The sequence below is a fragment of the Ambystoma mexicanum genome, chromosome 7p, assembly GCF_040938575.1.
Source record: "Ambystoma mexicanum isolate Mex_15411 chromosome 7p, UKY_AmexF1_1, whole genome shotgun sequence".
Classification (NCBI taxonomy): domain Eukaryota; kingdom Metazoa; phylum Chordata; class Amphibia; order Caudata; family Ambystomatidae; genus Ambystoma; species Ambystoma mexicanum.
The window spans coordinates 449,624,471-449,638,834 of record NC_090939.1 but is presented as its reverse complement, the minus strand read 5'-3'; the positions used below and the strand labels follow the sequence as shown (position 1 = coordinate 449,638,834).

The 14,364-nt window shown below is 46.9% G+C and overlaps 1 protein-coding gene across 1 annotated transcript in view; it reads right to left on the bottom strand.

Moving 5' to 3' along the window:
• TBX19 (T-box transcription factor 19) overlaps positions 1-14,364 on the bottom strand; it is a 383,843-nt gene that overhangs the window by 45,324 nt on the left and 324,155 nt on the right. The window lies entirely within an intron of this gene.

Genomic DNA, 14,364 nt, shown 5'->3' with positions numbered 1-14,364 from the left:
CGTCCTCCATGTGCCCCTTAAGAGCGTTCTCGGGGACCCCGATTATACGTAGATTGTTCCTGCGAGAGCGCGATTCGAGCTCGGCGCACTTAGCTCTCACATTCTTCATGTCGCGGGACAGGGAGGCGACGGTGTCCTGTAGCACATGGATCTCATCCTCATTGGTGGATATCCTGCTTTCGGCTTCAGTAATTCTGGTGCCCGCCTGATCCACTCGGGTATTTAGGGAGGCAACATTTGCATTTATGTCATCTAATTTATCGTGGAAGGAGGTAATATTCTTGGCCATGGACTCCATGAGTGTGGTTAAATCAGGGGTCCTTGCCCCAGAGGGAGCATCATTCTCAGGGTCCTCCTGCAGGGATGATGTGTGTGCCGTCTCAGCTCTCGGAACAGACTTGGCAAATTTGTCCATGGCTCCCCTCCCAGACGCCCCTTTGGATTTATTTGGCATTATTGGCCCCAACTCAGTGTTGGTGGGGGGCCAACAGAGCAGTTAATGAGAAAAGGAGGGGGTAGCCAATTGACTGAGATGCGGAAGGGCCCCGGGCACCCCCGCAGTGGCAGACAAGAGAACAGCCTCCAGCAGCAGTCGCAGCGAGGCGGGCTCAGTCAGGTAGAGGGCTCCGGGCCTACCGCGCAGTCGATTGGTGGGAGGTGCTGACAGGGAGTAGCAGGTGGCAGCTGCGGCGAGTGGTAGTCCTCCTATATGTGAGTGGGGGGAGCTGTATGGGGGAAGCTCACCAGGGTGCCCCCCTCCAGGGGCTGCCAGCCGTCGCAGTAAGAGGGTGGGTGCCCCTTGCAGAGTATATGTGGGGGGCAGCAGGGTCCTCCGGGCGTGCATTAGAGAGGCAAGTGAGGCGTGGTATAGCGGAGGCAACACCGAGGAACACAGTCATCTGATGTTAAGTGCATCGGGTGGGAGCATACACCCCCAGTGAGGCAGGTGTGCATACAGATATTAATAGGTGCTGCACTACGGCCCTGCAAGAGCGCGGCCCGCCAGGGTAATTATAATAATGGCAGTCTCGTGGGGACAGCTGGCTGGCAAGGCCACATAGTCAGGCACAGACCCCGCTTCTCACCTGCTCCGCAGTCGCCACCACTCAGGAGCACAGCGCCTTCGGATCCGGAAGGCAGGGAGCCCCGTCGCAGGGGCAGAGACGCCAGCCGTAGGACCCCTCCCCGGCCAGAGATAGCAGCCCAGGCCCCAGGCCACCCAGGGCAGAGGCTGTGGGTCAGACTCACGGGGCTGGGCCCGCCGCTGCTGGGGGATCAGCAAGGTGGAGGTCATGGATGCCTCATCCGGGAGGGGGGCAGAGCGGCCCCAGATGTCACGGCCGCAGTGGGGGGCCCAGGACGGGGCCGGCCAGCCTCAGGCCCGAGGCCTGAACCGCAGGCAGATGAAGGAGGGCTGAGCCCCCGAAGCAGATGGAGCACGTCTCCGCTGGGCCAGGTCCTGGACCGCCCTGCAGGGCCGCGGTCCACCCAGGAGGCAGACCCCGCAGGGGGCGAGGCACGGCATCCCAGCCAAGCCCCGACCTAGGACCCGGGCAAGCAGCGCCGGCGGGTGCACCACCAGCCGCCCCAGCGGGCCCGGCCACCGCAGGCAGGCAGGCGCGGAGGACCAGGCACTCACATGGGATCGGGCCGCCGCCACAGGCACCGTATCTCAGTCCCCAAGGCTCTGATGCGGCCCAAACTCGCAGCGAGTCAGCAGGAGGGCATACACTGGTAATCTTCAAAGAATCAGGGCGATGTAGAGCGTTAGTCCGCATATGTGTCCGGATACGTGCCGATCCCACACAGAGCTTGGGAGCTAGGCAGCCATCTTGGGCTGCTCAACAGCGCCATCCACCAATTCCATATCTGACATCTGAAGCCCCAAGAGAGAAGGTGGTAGAGTTCGCTCAGGACTTTAATGAAATTTCCGGGGCTTTTAAGCCTGATATGGCCTTCAGCGATGGGCTATTTTAAGCCAGATTAAATGCTGGTGGTAGGTTATCTGTTTGGCAGACATGATTTTTTTAAAGTAAGCTGCACCTTTGTGTAGGCAAAGCAGTCTTGCGATCGGCAAAGATGATGTCGAGAAAAGCCAGAGAGTCTACGCACAGAAAAAGGTAAGGAAATAAAATGCCAAAAGACAGGATGTGTGCCAAGCCCCCTAAAGGTTGACCAGATTACAGTGAAATATTTAACTGTTATTGCCAGCATTCCGAACAACACAATTGGCCAAGATGCACCTGGTTGCTAACCTCCATTTTTTTATTTCACAGAGCACAACCATTACTCAGAACTAAATGTCATAATCAATTTGCCAAATAAGAATGCCCAGTACAGCAGTCATACAATAGTGTTGGTAGTAGCTACTATTGCTTTAAGTTAGCAGGGGCCTCATCATTGTTCTTTTGCAATTATGAAGTGTAAAGAAAGATGTTAGTACAGAAATTGATATCATTCTGATTTCTCGTGAAATGCGATTTGCTGGGATAGATTTCCTTAGGCCCAACCACATTTGTAAGGTTTTTCCTTCAGTGATATATATAGTTGTTTAAACACGGGGCGACAATTGGGCCCCATTGTCATCACAGCCATAGTCTTAATTTGTGTGCCAGGCACATTACCTTGCACTGTCAGTAACAATGTTATAACTAAATAACACCTTTTCCAGGAGCTACTTTCACCACCTTTTTCTAATTCAGTAAACATTTGCAGATGGTTGCTACAATGCCATTTCCTCATTTACTACATATCCTATATGCCGAGATGAATCTTCATTCACCAACTCTCTCAAACACAATAATACTCCCATTTACACTTAAAGATTCCTTATGAATTAATGAAGCAAAACAGCCATCTAGTTACCTTGGCAAAAGCAGCTTAAGTGTAGCCATCATCCAATCCCGAACCCACATTTGCCTTTCCTAAGATCCCAAATGGCCCAACCATGCTACATTCCGTCCGGTTGGTCCCACTGTCATTTTCAGGACCAAATGAAACAATGCATGGCTGTGGCCGTATTACTGGCTAATGCTGTCGTGTCATTACAACACGCAACCCCATAGTATATAAATGAAGGAGCCCACGATAATATTGCATCATAAACAGTGTTGTTGTGTAGCTCTACCTATTCCATGAAGAGGTTCCCTATCATATATAATATTTTTAGTTGGAGAAGTCAAAATTTAGCAAAGATTTCAATCTCATGTGGGTACATATGATATTGTACCAATATCCCTCTCTCATTCAGTTTTCAGAGATGCTAAAATATAAAGGTTAGGATTTGCTGGTGCCAGTTGTCAAGAATGTAGGGATTAAAGTGGCATCAGCCTTGTCGGTGGCACCGCAGGTTGCCGCTAGGTGTAGTTCAAGGCACCTTAAATTGAAGATTCTGAGGAAAATGTGTCAGTTCGTCCCACTGGGTCTGCGCATTCTTGTAGTCTCAGCAACTATTGCTGGGTCCCTAGACTACTGAAACTCCAAACTGCTTTGTCAGCCCACATTTTTGATTGAGCATCTGAAGGTGCTGCAGCACTCTGCAGCTCGTTTGGCTACCGGTCATCCTAACTGTTCACATGTATCCCCGGTGCTCCGGAGCCTCCACTGGCTCCCTGTGGCGGCACAAATTAAGTTCAAGTCCATGTGTATTGTCCATCGGGCATACTATGGGGTAGGGGCTCCTCACCTTCAGAAGAAATGTATCAAGTACACTCCCCTCAGGAACCTCCGTTGAGCCAATTTCTACTGCTGACAGTCCCCGGCTTTTCCAGAGCCATTATTGGAGGGAGAGCCTTCTCATTGGCTGCCTCACAGCTGTGGAACTCACTGCCTTTCTCTTTGCGGACAACCAATGACCTTCTTGCCTTTAGAAAGGCTCTGAAAACCTTTTTTAATTTAACTGGGCCACTTGGTTCTTCTGTGCAGATGGTCGTTGTTACTGTGATTGCCCCCCCCCATACCTCAATGATATGTATAAGTATAGAATGACTAATTGCCAGGTGTGAGATTAATGTCAATGGAGAGCTTTGCTTTGACGCGTATTTAAAAAAGTTTGGGGCTGATTCTCATTCTCAGGATAAGTATTTAAACAGCTCCGTCTTCTGTACGGTGGCAGAGTTCCTGTACTTTACTTGATGCATCATGTGTGTCGGTCTGGCTTGGAATAAACCTGATGTCCCTGAAAGAAACCTTCCTCTGTCTCATGGTATGCAATCTGAGTATTTTTCTGAGTGTCGAGAACCCAGGAGAGCCCAGCAGGGTCCAGCAGAGTTACAGAAGAGCACAGGGGGCTCCAAGACCTCCTGAATAACCCGCGTCACAGTTCAACAGAAACATTTGTAACATGTTGTTACTCATTTTATCTCCACGTTTTTACATAATTCTATCAGAAAGTCATTAGGCCCAAGAGTTTTGCCTGATTGGAGATCAAATATTGCTTTCAATTCTTCTCCTCCAATATAATTTGGTATATTTCCTCCCTCCACGATTCAGGCAGTTTTGGTAAGTGGATATCATTCATAAATTCTGTTACATTTGAGTCCTTGACTTCCCCAATCATCTGATAAAAATGTTCATAATAATTTGCCAATGCGTACGCTATGGCCACATCTTTCCACATATCACCATTATCAAGTGTAATTTTTCTGACAGGAGCTTTCTTTTGTTTTTTCTAACCATGAAAGCATTTTACTTACCTTATTTCCTGCCATGTAAATTCTTGCCCTAGATTCCCAATATGCACGATGTACTGAATCAGAGGAACAATTATGATATCTCTTTCATTCTCAAAATTGATTTATGTAATTCAGATGAATTGCTTGATAAAAATTCCTCTTCAAGGGCAGCCAGACCCTGTTACTTTCCTCAGGATTTGTAAACGTTTCTTTTCATGGGCCATAAGAACTTCATCACTAAATACTGCTTTGTATCCATCCGATGGGGTTCGGTTGTCTTCTACTGAAGAGGAATTAAATTCAAAGTAATCATCAGCTTGTGTGTCTAATTTCTCATGGATCACAGGAAAACCAAAGTAGTATGCATTAAATTCAAAACTCCATAGGATCTGGAGCCTACCCCATGAATAATCATTAGTATTGGTGAATGGCCAGAAATTCCATGAGGGAAAGGTCTCACCTCTACCACTGTATGCATCTCATCTAGGGCAATACAGAAATAGTCAAGTCTTGACATAGTAGTGTGTACCCCAGAGTGAAAAGAAAACCCTCTATAATCAGGTTATAAGCTTCTCCAGACAGCCAATCCTATCGCCTGTCTGAAGTTGCAGACTCTTGTATTATCTACTGGGGTCTTGTCACTTATCCTGGAACGATCCGGGACAGGTCCACTATATAATTAAAATCACCACCCAGTATCCAAAAATCTACCGTATGTTTCATAAGTAATTTTTGAACTTCTTGCAGCATCTCAAAGCAGAGAAGTGGGGAAGCATAAACACATATAATCCCAATAGTCTCTTCCCTGAATTTCCTTGTGACCACAGCAAATCCCCGCCAAATTAGATAATCTGAAAGGAAATTATGTTTTATCGACATAATCATTATCACTCTCGAATCTCTAGCAAATCCAGTGTGAACAGAAAGAGTATATTTGGACTATAACAAAAATGTACAATTTGATCATAAATTGATCTCCTGAAAGTACGTTTTTTGGTCACTTTAAGAACTGAAGAACTGTCCCTATTTTTACACTCTCAAATCCATTGACACTCCAGGTCATACACAAACAGGGCCTACCAGCAACAGCATTCAGATGGTCATTTATCAGCTCCTATTAATAATAAAAAGATTCCCATCAACAGAATGAAATCCTCTATGTCTTCCCCACTGCAAGCAAGCACATTTGTTGAACCATAAAGACAATGCAAATAGAGTGAACAATCCCCTTTCCTCAACCCATACCTCCCGGAAACTAGGGGTATCTGCCTTGCAAAACATAAAAATACTGCTAAAGAAAGAACCTGTTTGAGGTGTGTGGGCTAGTTTGTTTTATACTCTAGAGTTACCCTGAATATGAAACGATTCTAGACAGACATTAAAAATGACAAATCGGGGTGGCCTCAAGTTCAATTTTGTGCGACTTTCTCAGGTTAAGATATCTAAGTTGGTCCCTTCTTGATATGGGACCACACGGGATCCAGATGTCATAGATGGTGAGTTCAGTGACTGTACATCCATAAGTTTGGATGGTCCAAGGGATTCCAAGGTTGACCCAGAGCTTTCACTGTAGTGTAGTTCGATCCAATCCCAGACTTGTTTAGGGTATTTAAAAACACATGTTTTCCCATCAGCAGAAAGTCTAAGCACGGCAGGAAAGAATAGTGCATATTACAAGTCTAAAGACCATAATTGCTTTTTCACAGCTTTGAAAGATTCTCTGGCTTCTTGAACTGTTCTGTCTGTCGAATCAAGAGCATTTGCCCCTTTACCACAGGGTGGAGCCACCCCCTTTGAGGCTACGGAGGTGAGCCTGCTCAGCATGACCCTCCCTAGGGGTCTGGGCAAGTGAGACCTCACTGGGAATGACTCCCCTAGAGGATAAGGAACTCTCTATGTAAGCAATACTATCTGCCTATATGGGATTACCTTCCATCTCAAGTAATGTGTTTCCCTCTTGTTTGGCTTCAGATAAGGGTTGGGCGAATACAACACATGAAGACCAGCGGAACATCCCCTTGTGCATGAATGCGTATGTAACAAGGATGAACCGATCGAGAAGGAGAGAGAGCCACACGTAGGGGAAGCCCTCTGATGTAGCTACATGGAGCAGTGTGGAGCCGCGGAGCCTGCGGCCGTCAGCAAGGAAGAGAATGCCAGCAGAGAACACTGAAGGCCAGGTGTTCCGAGTGCAGGAGAACTGGTTATCCGAACAGAGTCCAGAAGACCAATCTGTTGTGGTGGCCTGACTACCAGAGGTCCTTGGTGAGGCCCATAGCCCGACCAATGACACTGAAACCCAGGGAAACTGGAGGAACGAAACCCCCCTTTGGCAGTGTAACGCTAAACCAGCAGACCGAGCGAGACATCTGGAATGACTCAGCAGTGGAGTCGATAAAGTGGAGGCAGAACCACGAAGAAGCCGCTCAATCCTGACGCCGGGTCCCCTAACCCTAACCCTAACACTATGGAACGAAGGTACCAGAGTAGAACGAGAAAGAGGGAGCCAACCAGAACTGCAAGTCATATGTGAAAATAATTGCCATATTGAACATGAGACAGAGAGAAAGCATGAATATGCATTTGAGGAAACCATGAGAAAGTTACCAAATATAATTCGAGGAAAAAATGGAAGCTATCATTAAGAGACTTGGAAAATCGTTCTGTGTTAAGTGATAATCTTCGATATCAAAATGAAAGAAAGGGGAGCCCAGCTGAGAGGTCCCAGGCTGCCGGTGTCACTTCATCAGTAAGGGTATGATAGACCCCAACAGAGAAAAGAATCAACTATAAAGAGTTTAAAGAACTAGTAAGAAGAGGAAGGAATATTCAAGACTACATTCAAAAGGATAACAGGAAGGACATTGATCGTTCTCGCACCCTCTGGGTCCATCGACCCATGAACATGCAGCAAGAACTACAGAAACTTGTGAGTCCAGCTCCTTCTTCTGACCTGCCACATCTGGTAAAATCCGTGTTCCTGTAGCCTCCAAAGGGCTTTTCTCCCTGGCTGCTTGCAGGATCACATCCCGATCCTTGTACTTAAACAATTTGGCTACAATCGCATGCAGCGGGCGCCTGGTGTGGGTGTTCGGGGGTGGGGCTTACCTGGTACTCGACGCATTCTCTAAACCAGGAAGAAATTGGAGAGAATTCTGGGGCCACCAGCCAATCTTTCAAATAAAGTTCCATTGACAGACCATCACATTTCTTCAGTATTCCAATCACCCAGACATTGCTTCATCTGGACCTGCCCTCAGCATCTTCAATCCTCTCCTCCATCTGCCTGGCTCTACTTTGTAAGTCTGTAATCTGATTTTTTAAATAAGATAGTCTTAGGTTTCAAATGACCTCCCTTCCAGTTCACCCACTCGAAAATACATTTAAGCATATCCAAAAGTGATAGGGGTTTGAGGTCAGTCAGACCCAAACTCTGCACTTCCTACCTCAGCTGTTATTTAAGTGGATCATCAACTCCCTGCTGGCATCATGAAGACCTCCATTTTACTTTGGACAGTTTGTTTTTTAGTTTTGTCTTTGGCCATGCCATCAGACGAAGCTCAGCTCAACGCCACAGATTGCAGGAATTCTGACCCTGCAGGGTATGGATCCACAGCTTGCTATGTCACGTGTGGATTCAGATTGAAAAATAGATATAATGGGGTGTGCAGCAGGGCATACATATCCTAGATACGAAGACTAGGTAGCTTCTAAACACAGAGAGCTCATTTAAACTCCTAATTGTCTGAACGTAGGGCCCCCATTGTGGGAACGTAAGTCGTGAACAAGGCAAGACAGACAAAAGGGTCACGTCTGATCAGTGAGAGAAGCCACCCCTTCACAAGGTCTTATCTCAAAGTGTGTTCAAGAAACCCTTGCAGTACAACCATAAATTCATATCTACGAGCATTGATCAGACCACACTTGAGCACAAGGAAAACATCCAGGGCACAGGGCATGCTGAGTCCATTGTAATTCAACATCTTAGATGGGCCCCAATGTGTTTTGTGTCAGAGCCGCTCCGAGAGGGATTCCCCAGGTCCAATTCAGGCTCTTCGGATACTTCACCTCCGTCTGTCTACGCCTTCCCCGCCACTGTTCTTGAATGCGCACAGGACAAGGTCTGCCGGGAGCCCATCAGACCCTGCCATCTCTTCCAAGCTCCTCTGGATCAGTGATCCACCATAATCCCATACAAGTCCGCTGAGGATCGAGTGACTGAAAAATATGTCTTCTTGGCTTAATCAACAGTTGCAATGGGCGGCCTCTATCTCCGCCACTCAACCGATCCCCAGTAGATTTTTTAGATAAAGAAAATCGTTGATTTTACATGATAAATGAAGGATAGATCAGGGTTCCTAGCACAGCAAAGCTGAATTGCAACTGCATCGTTCAGCTGTCGTGAGCACCTCCCTACAAGGGACTTCTAATCAGGAGATGTACTTAATCATTTTGTACCAAGGTAACAATCTCTGCTGCTAGCTATCCAGGCCATTTTACTTGCCACTCTCATTTATAGAGCCTTGCTCTGCTAATAGGTTTTTAAAAAAATACATTTCAGACATTTATGACTTTAGCTGCTTCTTAAAATAGAGCCTGCTTGGGGACGCATTGTTGTTTTGTTAAGAGCATTGGGCCTCATTCCGAGTCGGCCGGTAAGGGTTAACGGTCACCGGTAACGAGACCGGTGCCGTTAAACCCTTACCGCCCTATTCCGAGTTCCCTTTGCGGGTTGGAACTTAACACCTGCTTTTTGCAGGCGTTAAAAAACCAACCCGCAAAGGGACCTTGGAGCTAATTACGGCACCGTAATTTACGGTGCCGTAATTAGCACCTTCCCCATTCCCATTGAGCCCTATGGGGCAAAAATGGGAATGGGGAAGGGCCCATGATGAATGGGGAATTACCGACCCCGCCAACCTTGGAATGGGGTGGTAATTCCGCCATTCACCATGGCGGAGTCGGAGAGATAACGGCGTCAACCAAGGCGCTAATAGCGCCTTGGTTAACGCCAGGGTCGGAATGAGGCCCATTGTCTCTTAATAAATGAATCTTTCTTTTTTATGGTGCCTGTTCCAGGCAGTAGGTTTTTCATATTTGTTATTGTTTTGATATTCTGTATACTTTCATCCCCCATCTCCTCCTACCCTCTTCCCACCTAATGTTTTTTGGTAACCCCTTGACCCCTTCTTTTACCTACGATGTTTTTTAGGTCACCAATATTCGGGTCGACCTTAGTGTAGAAGACGCTTTCAAAACGATCTTTTTTAAATCTTACAGTTTCAGGCTTTGAGTGTGATCCAAACAGTGAGCGAGAGTACCACAAACAGTGAGCGAGAGTACCACCTTCTGGGGTGTGTAAAATGTATGCCTGTAAATAAGGTATCGAAGTGCAGCAGGAGCTTGGATAGAACACATGAGGAGTCTCATTACATGTATAGTGGCAAAATCACAAAACACTCAGGGAAAGAGCTTTTATCTAACATCCAATACGCCTCATCTGGGGATGCAAACCTTCCTGTTCCATTTACGTTACAGCATCACACATATAGGGCCTCATTACACGGTAGGCGGTAAGGGTTTACCGGTACCGGTATTTTACTGGTACCGGTAAACCCTTACCGCCTTACTACGAGGTCCCTTTGCGGGTTGGGGAATTTAACGTCTGATTTTTGCAGGCGTTAAAAACCAACCCGCAAAGGGACCAGGGAGCTAATTACGGTACCGTAATTAGTGCCTTCCCCATTCCCATTATGCCCTATGGGGCAAAAATGGGAATGGGGAAGGGGAAGGGGGAATTACTGCCCCACCAACCTTGGAATAGGGCGGTAATTCCCCTTTCCACCAAGGCGGTGCCGGTATTTTACCGGCATGGACCAAGGTGCTAATAGCACCTTGGTCCACCACCATCTGTGTAATGAGGCCCATAGTCATTGTTACTCAGATTCATTTCTCAATGCCTATTATTGTGTTCCCTATATCTCACCCTAACCAGAAGAACACACTGGCCCTCCAAGATGTTCTCACCCTTGGTTGCTATGGTGCAGAGCCTATCTAAAAGGAAAGGAAAGGAAGGGAGTATCACTGACCCTAAAACTGCAATGAGGAGGTTACTCTCAATAAAACAGCTCAATCTGGGAACCCGTCCCAGGAGAAAGCAGAGCGGGTTATGTTTGGCGGAGCAGTATAGAGGCAAAATGAAACACGCGTGGTCTTTTAAATACCTTCTATGATTAAAATACCACCTTATTACTGGGTGGTAGTGCTTTGGATATTTATGCCATGGAGGTACATAGAAAATACATGTAGAGCATTTGCTAAATAGAAAATACTGAATGCAGTACTTTCTATTGGATCTATTCTACTGCGCCGCCGAAAATGCGACAAAATTAATGCAGAGTTGAGTGACTGCAAGGCGCAGTGATCACATAGATCCCCTGTTCCCTTTTCCCCACGCCTGCTTACCTTTTTCCTCACTATTTTCCTCCTCTCTATGGCTGCGACGTACGTGGGCCAGAGCTGGCGCCGCAGGGTCCTTTTTTTGTTGCTTTTTTGACAGCCCCGCAAGTCTCGACTCACATTACACCTAACAATGGGAGCGGGCGACGCCCCCACAACCCCATCTCCTCTTGGTCCCTTGATCAGTGTAAAAAACTGCACATTTGCGCCGTACCAAAATTAGTCTGAATTCGAGTACGGGGCAAATGTGCAGTATTTTATATGTCGGAATTTTATAGTCGACATTTTGGTATGATAATCTTTCTATGTACCCCAATCCGTAAAAATTATATGCAATGTCAACCTGTAAGTAGCTGGTGTTTTAAAGATAGGAGGTATTTAAAATAACATATAATTTACGGTGATCACCATACTTACTCTCTCGCCTCTCTATCAGCCACTTTACTCCTTTCAAGGAGTGTCAGACTTGATCACCAGGCAACAGGATGTGATATAACCTAATACTGACAGACAGTGAACTATAAGGGTCAAGGCCAATGCACAAATCTGATTTCCAATTCATACATCTAATACAAAAATAATTTATTCAGGAAGAAGCCACAATAAAATAAAATAAATCCATCTATAGGTGGGAGTCCTTATTGGTGATGCAGGTAAACACTTTCCAGTTCATCAGAACGAAACCAAGCATTGGCAAAGCCAATAGATTTTGATTTTGTGTAGGCATTGGATCTAACTTTTCCACCCACTGACCCAATGTTACTACCCGGCAATAAGATTGGAAATTCTGGCAAGTTGTGCTATTACTTGTGCATGTCAGTGCTTGGCAAAGGTCCATCTAATGCCCATGCAAGATATAAAAATGTTGGCTTCCCCAATGCTTGTTTTTAACAAGGATTCAGTGGAGTTAACACACGCACTGCTTATACATGAAGTGGCTGAAGGCATGCTTGTTCAAGACAGTTTATTACATTAAGAAATGGCTTGGCTTGTTGCGCCCCCAGTTAAGCCAATACATATCAGAAGGCTGTTCAGAAAGTAGAGAGCTAGATCCAAAGAGATCCCAAGGGGATGTGTTTTGGGCAGAGGAGGGGGCGGGGGTAGTGTGTGGGAATGGGCAAAGGAACGTCCATGGCTATGGGCGGACAACGGGTGTGTAAATAACCCAACAACACCCAGAGGCTGTATGTCCCTCATCACATCCTCTTTCCCACCTACACTTCCCATAACAATAGCTTCAGTTTCTATGCAGTACTTTCAGCGCCACATGGTAGCTACAACTAATCTGTAACGTACATTTCAATTTTCCAAAACAATAAACAAATAAGTGTCCAGTTACTGGTCAAATGATGACGTGCTCAACGCATCATATGCTAATGTTTAATCGCCTCATGCTACTTGACATTCGCTGCTAATAACAGGAAGCTAATAAGGAAAGACAACCCTACACCTACCCTTACCTTTACAAACACAAATCAGGCCCAGGAGCCAAGGCGGACTGGGTGCTTCCATTGTTTCATGAGTATTAACCAGTGTTTTAGCAGAGAACCCAGATAGCCAGCAGACCACTAAGCCACTACCGGCAGGAGCTCTCTGCAAATCAACTCTCGACTTAATCCGTGGGGTGTACTAGCATTCTGCGGCTACCTCTTGACTTTCCCCAAGAAACACAGGATAGCCATCATTGTCTGGGATGCAGAAGTGTATGTAGTGATGCTGCATGTCCACAGAGTTACTGTCCAGATGATATCAGGATGTAGGGGAAAAAAGCACAGGGCCAGATACTCAAAAACTAACTCAAGTCAAAAAAGCTCAGAGTACCTTACTCTCAGAGGTGACCTGTGCAATTTCGAGAAGCCTGGACGGCCATGGAAAAAGATGCGTGAACACAACCCCTTGGATTGCTCTCCCAACACTAATGTATGATTGGCTGCTAGCACCCATGCGATCTCTGGGAGTGCATTTCACTGTGAAATGACCCAAAAAATTATTTCTATCCCCTTTTCAGGGATAGAAATACAAGTGAGGCAGCTGCTCCATAAAAATAAAATATGCACAACAAGGCCAGGAATTATGTAGTCATGCACTGTGCATTCCCCTGCGCCTGTTCCAAAATGGTGCAAGGGAATTTCTTTGCTTTCTTTGCATTTCTACATTCTAGTATTGAGTGTGGGATTAGCTTTAAAATGTGCAGAAACGACCACTGATTTGAGCAAAGGTGGAGGAGGAGGGCTTTGGAACATGCGCATCATAGATGCACACATTCAAATGCCCTTTCAGAACAGGGCACATCTTTTTTGTCACAAATATTAAGATGCACTAGCACATTGACAGGCCGATTCATGGAATTAATGTGCGCCGCGCAGGCGTGCGAAAGCGTGAGAATCTCAGCGCAAGTGTGAAAATCTCAGCGCAAGCGTGCGAAAGCCGCACACATCGATTCATGAAAGTCTGTGCGTGTGTAAATCCTGGGATGTGCTCTAAAATCCTGCGTGGCGCACACGTCATCAAACGGCATGCGCTACGCGCACAGCGAAAGCGCACATAGCGTGGCGCACACAACAAAAGTGGGCGGAACACGGGCGTAACATGCGGAATGGGGAACAACACGTGAAAATGTGGGCGTTACGGGGGAAGTACAGGAGATAAATGCGCAGAACGCCCACACGTGCGCCTACAACACGTGCGCCAAAAAAGACGCGCTAATCCGGAAACACGTACGCCAGCCGGAAGCAGGCATACGCGGCCCCGCGCAGCATAAAACTGCGCGCAAACAACAAACAAGCTGAGACGCTACGATGAATATACTATTCCTCGCAGCAGTGGTCGTGGGACACCACCGGAGGAGGAGGATAGCCAGGCCCAGAATTTTTACACCCAGGACCAGCCTTTTTGGGATGCCTGATGACCAGGTGTATGGGAGGTACAGGTTCCCACCACACATAATACTCGACCTGGTGAGTGAGTGGGAGGATGACCTCACATCACCCACCCTGTGCTCCCAAGCACTGAACCCCTTGGAAAAGGTGCTCAATGTACTGCACTTCTTGGCCACTGGTTCATTTCAGCGGAAAAGTGCCATAGTGGGGGGGGGTGTCACAGGCCACGCAGTCACGCTGCCTACACCAGGTGTTGGCCATCATGACTGCACGCTCTTCAGTTCGCAGGCACATATACATGCCCAGAACACCTGCAGAAAGGCAGGCTGCCGTCCAGGACTTTTACGGGGTGG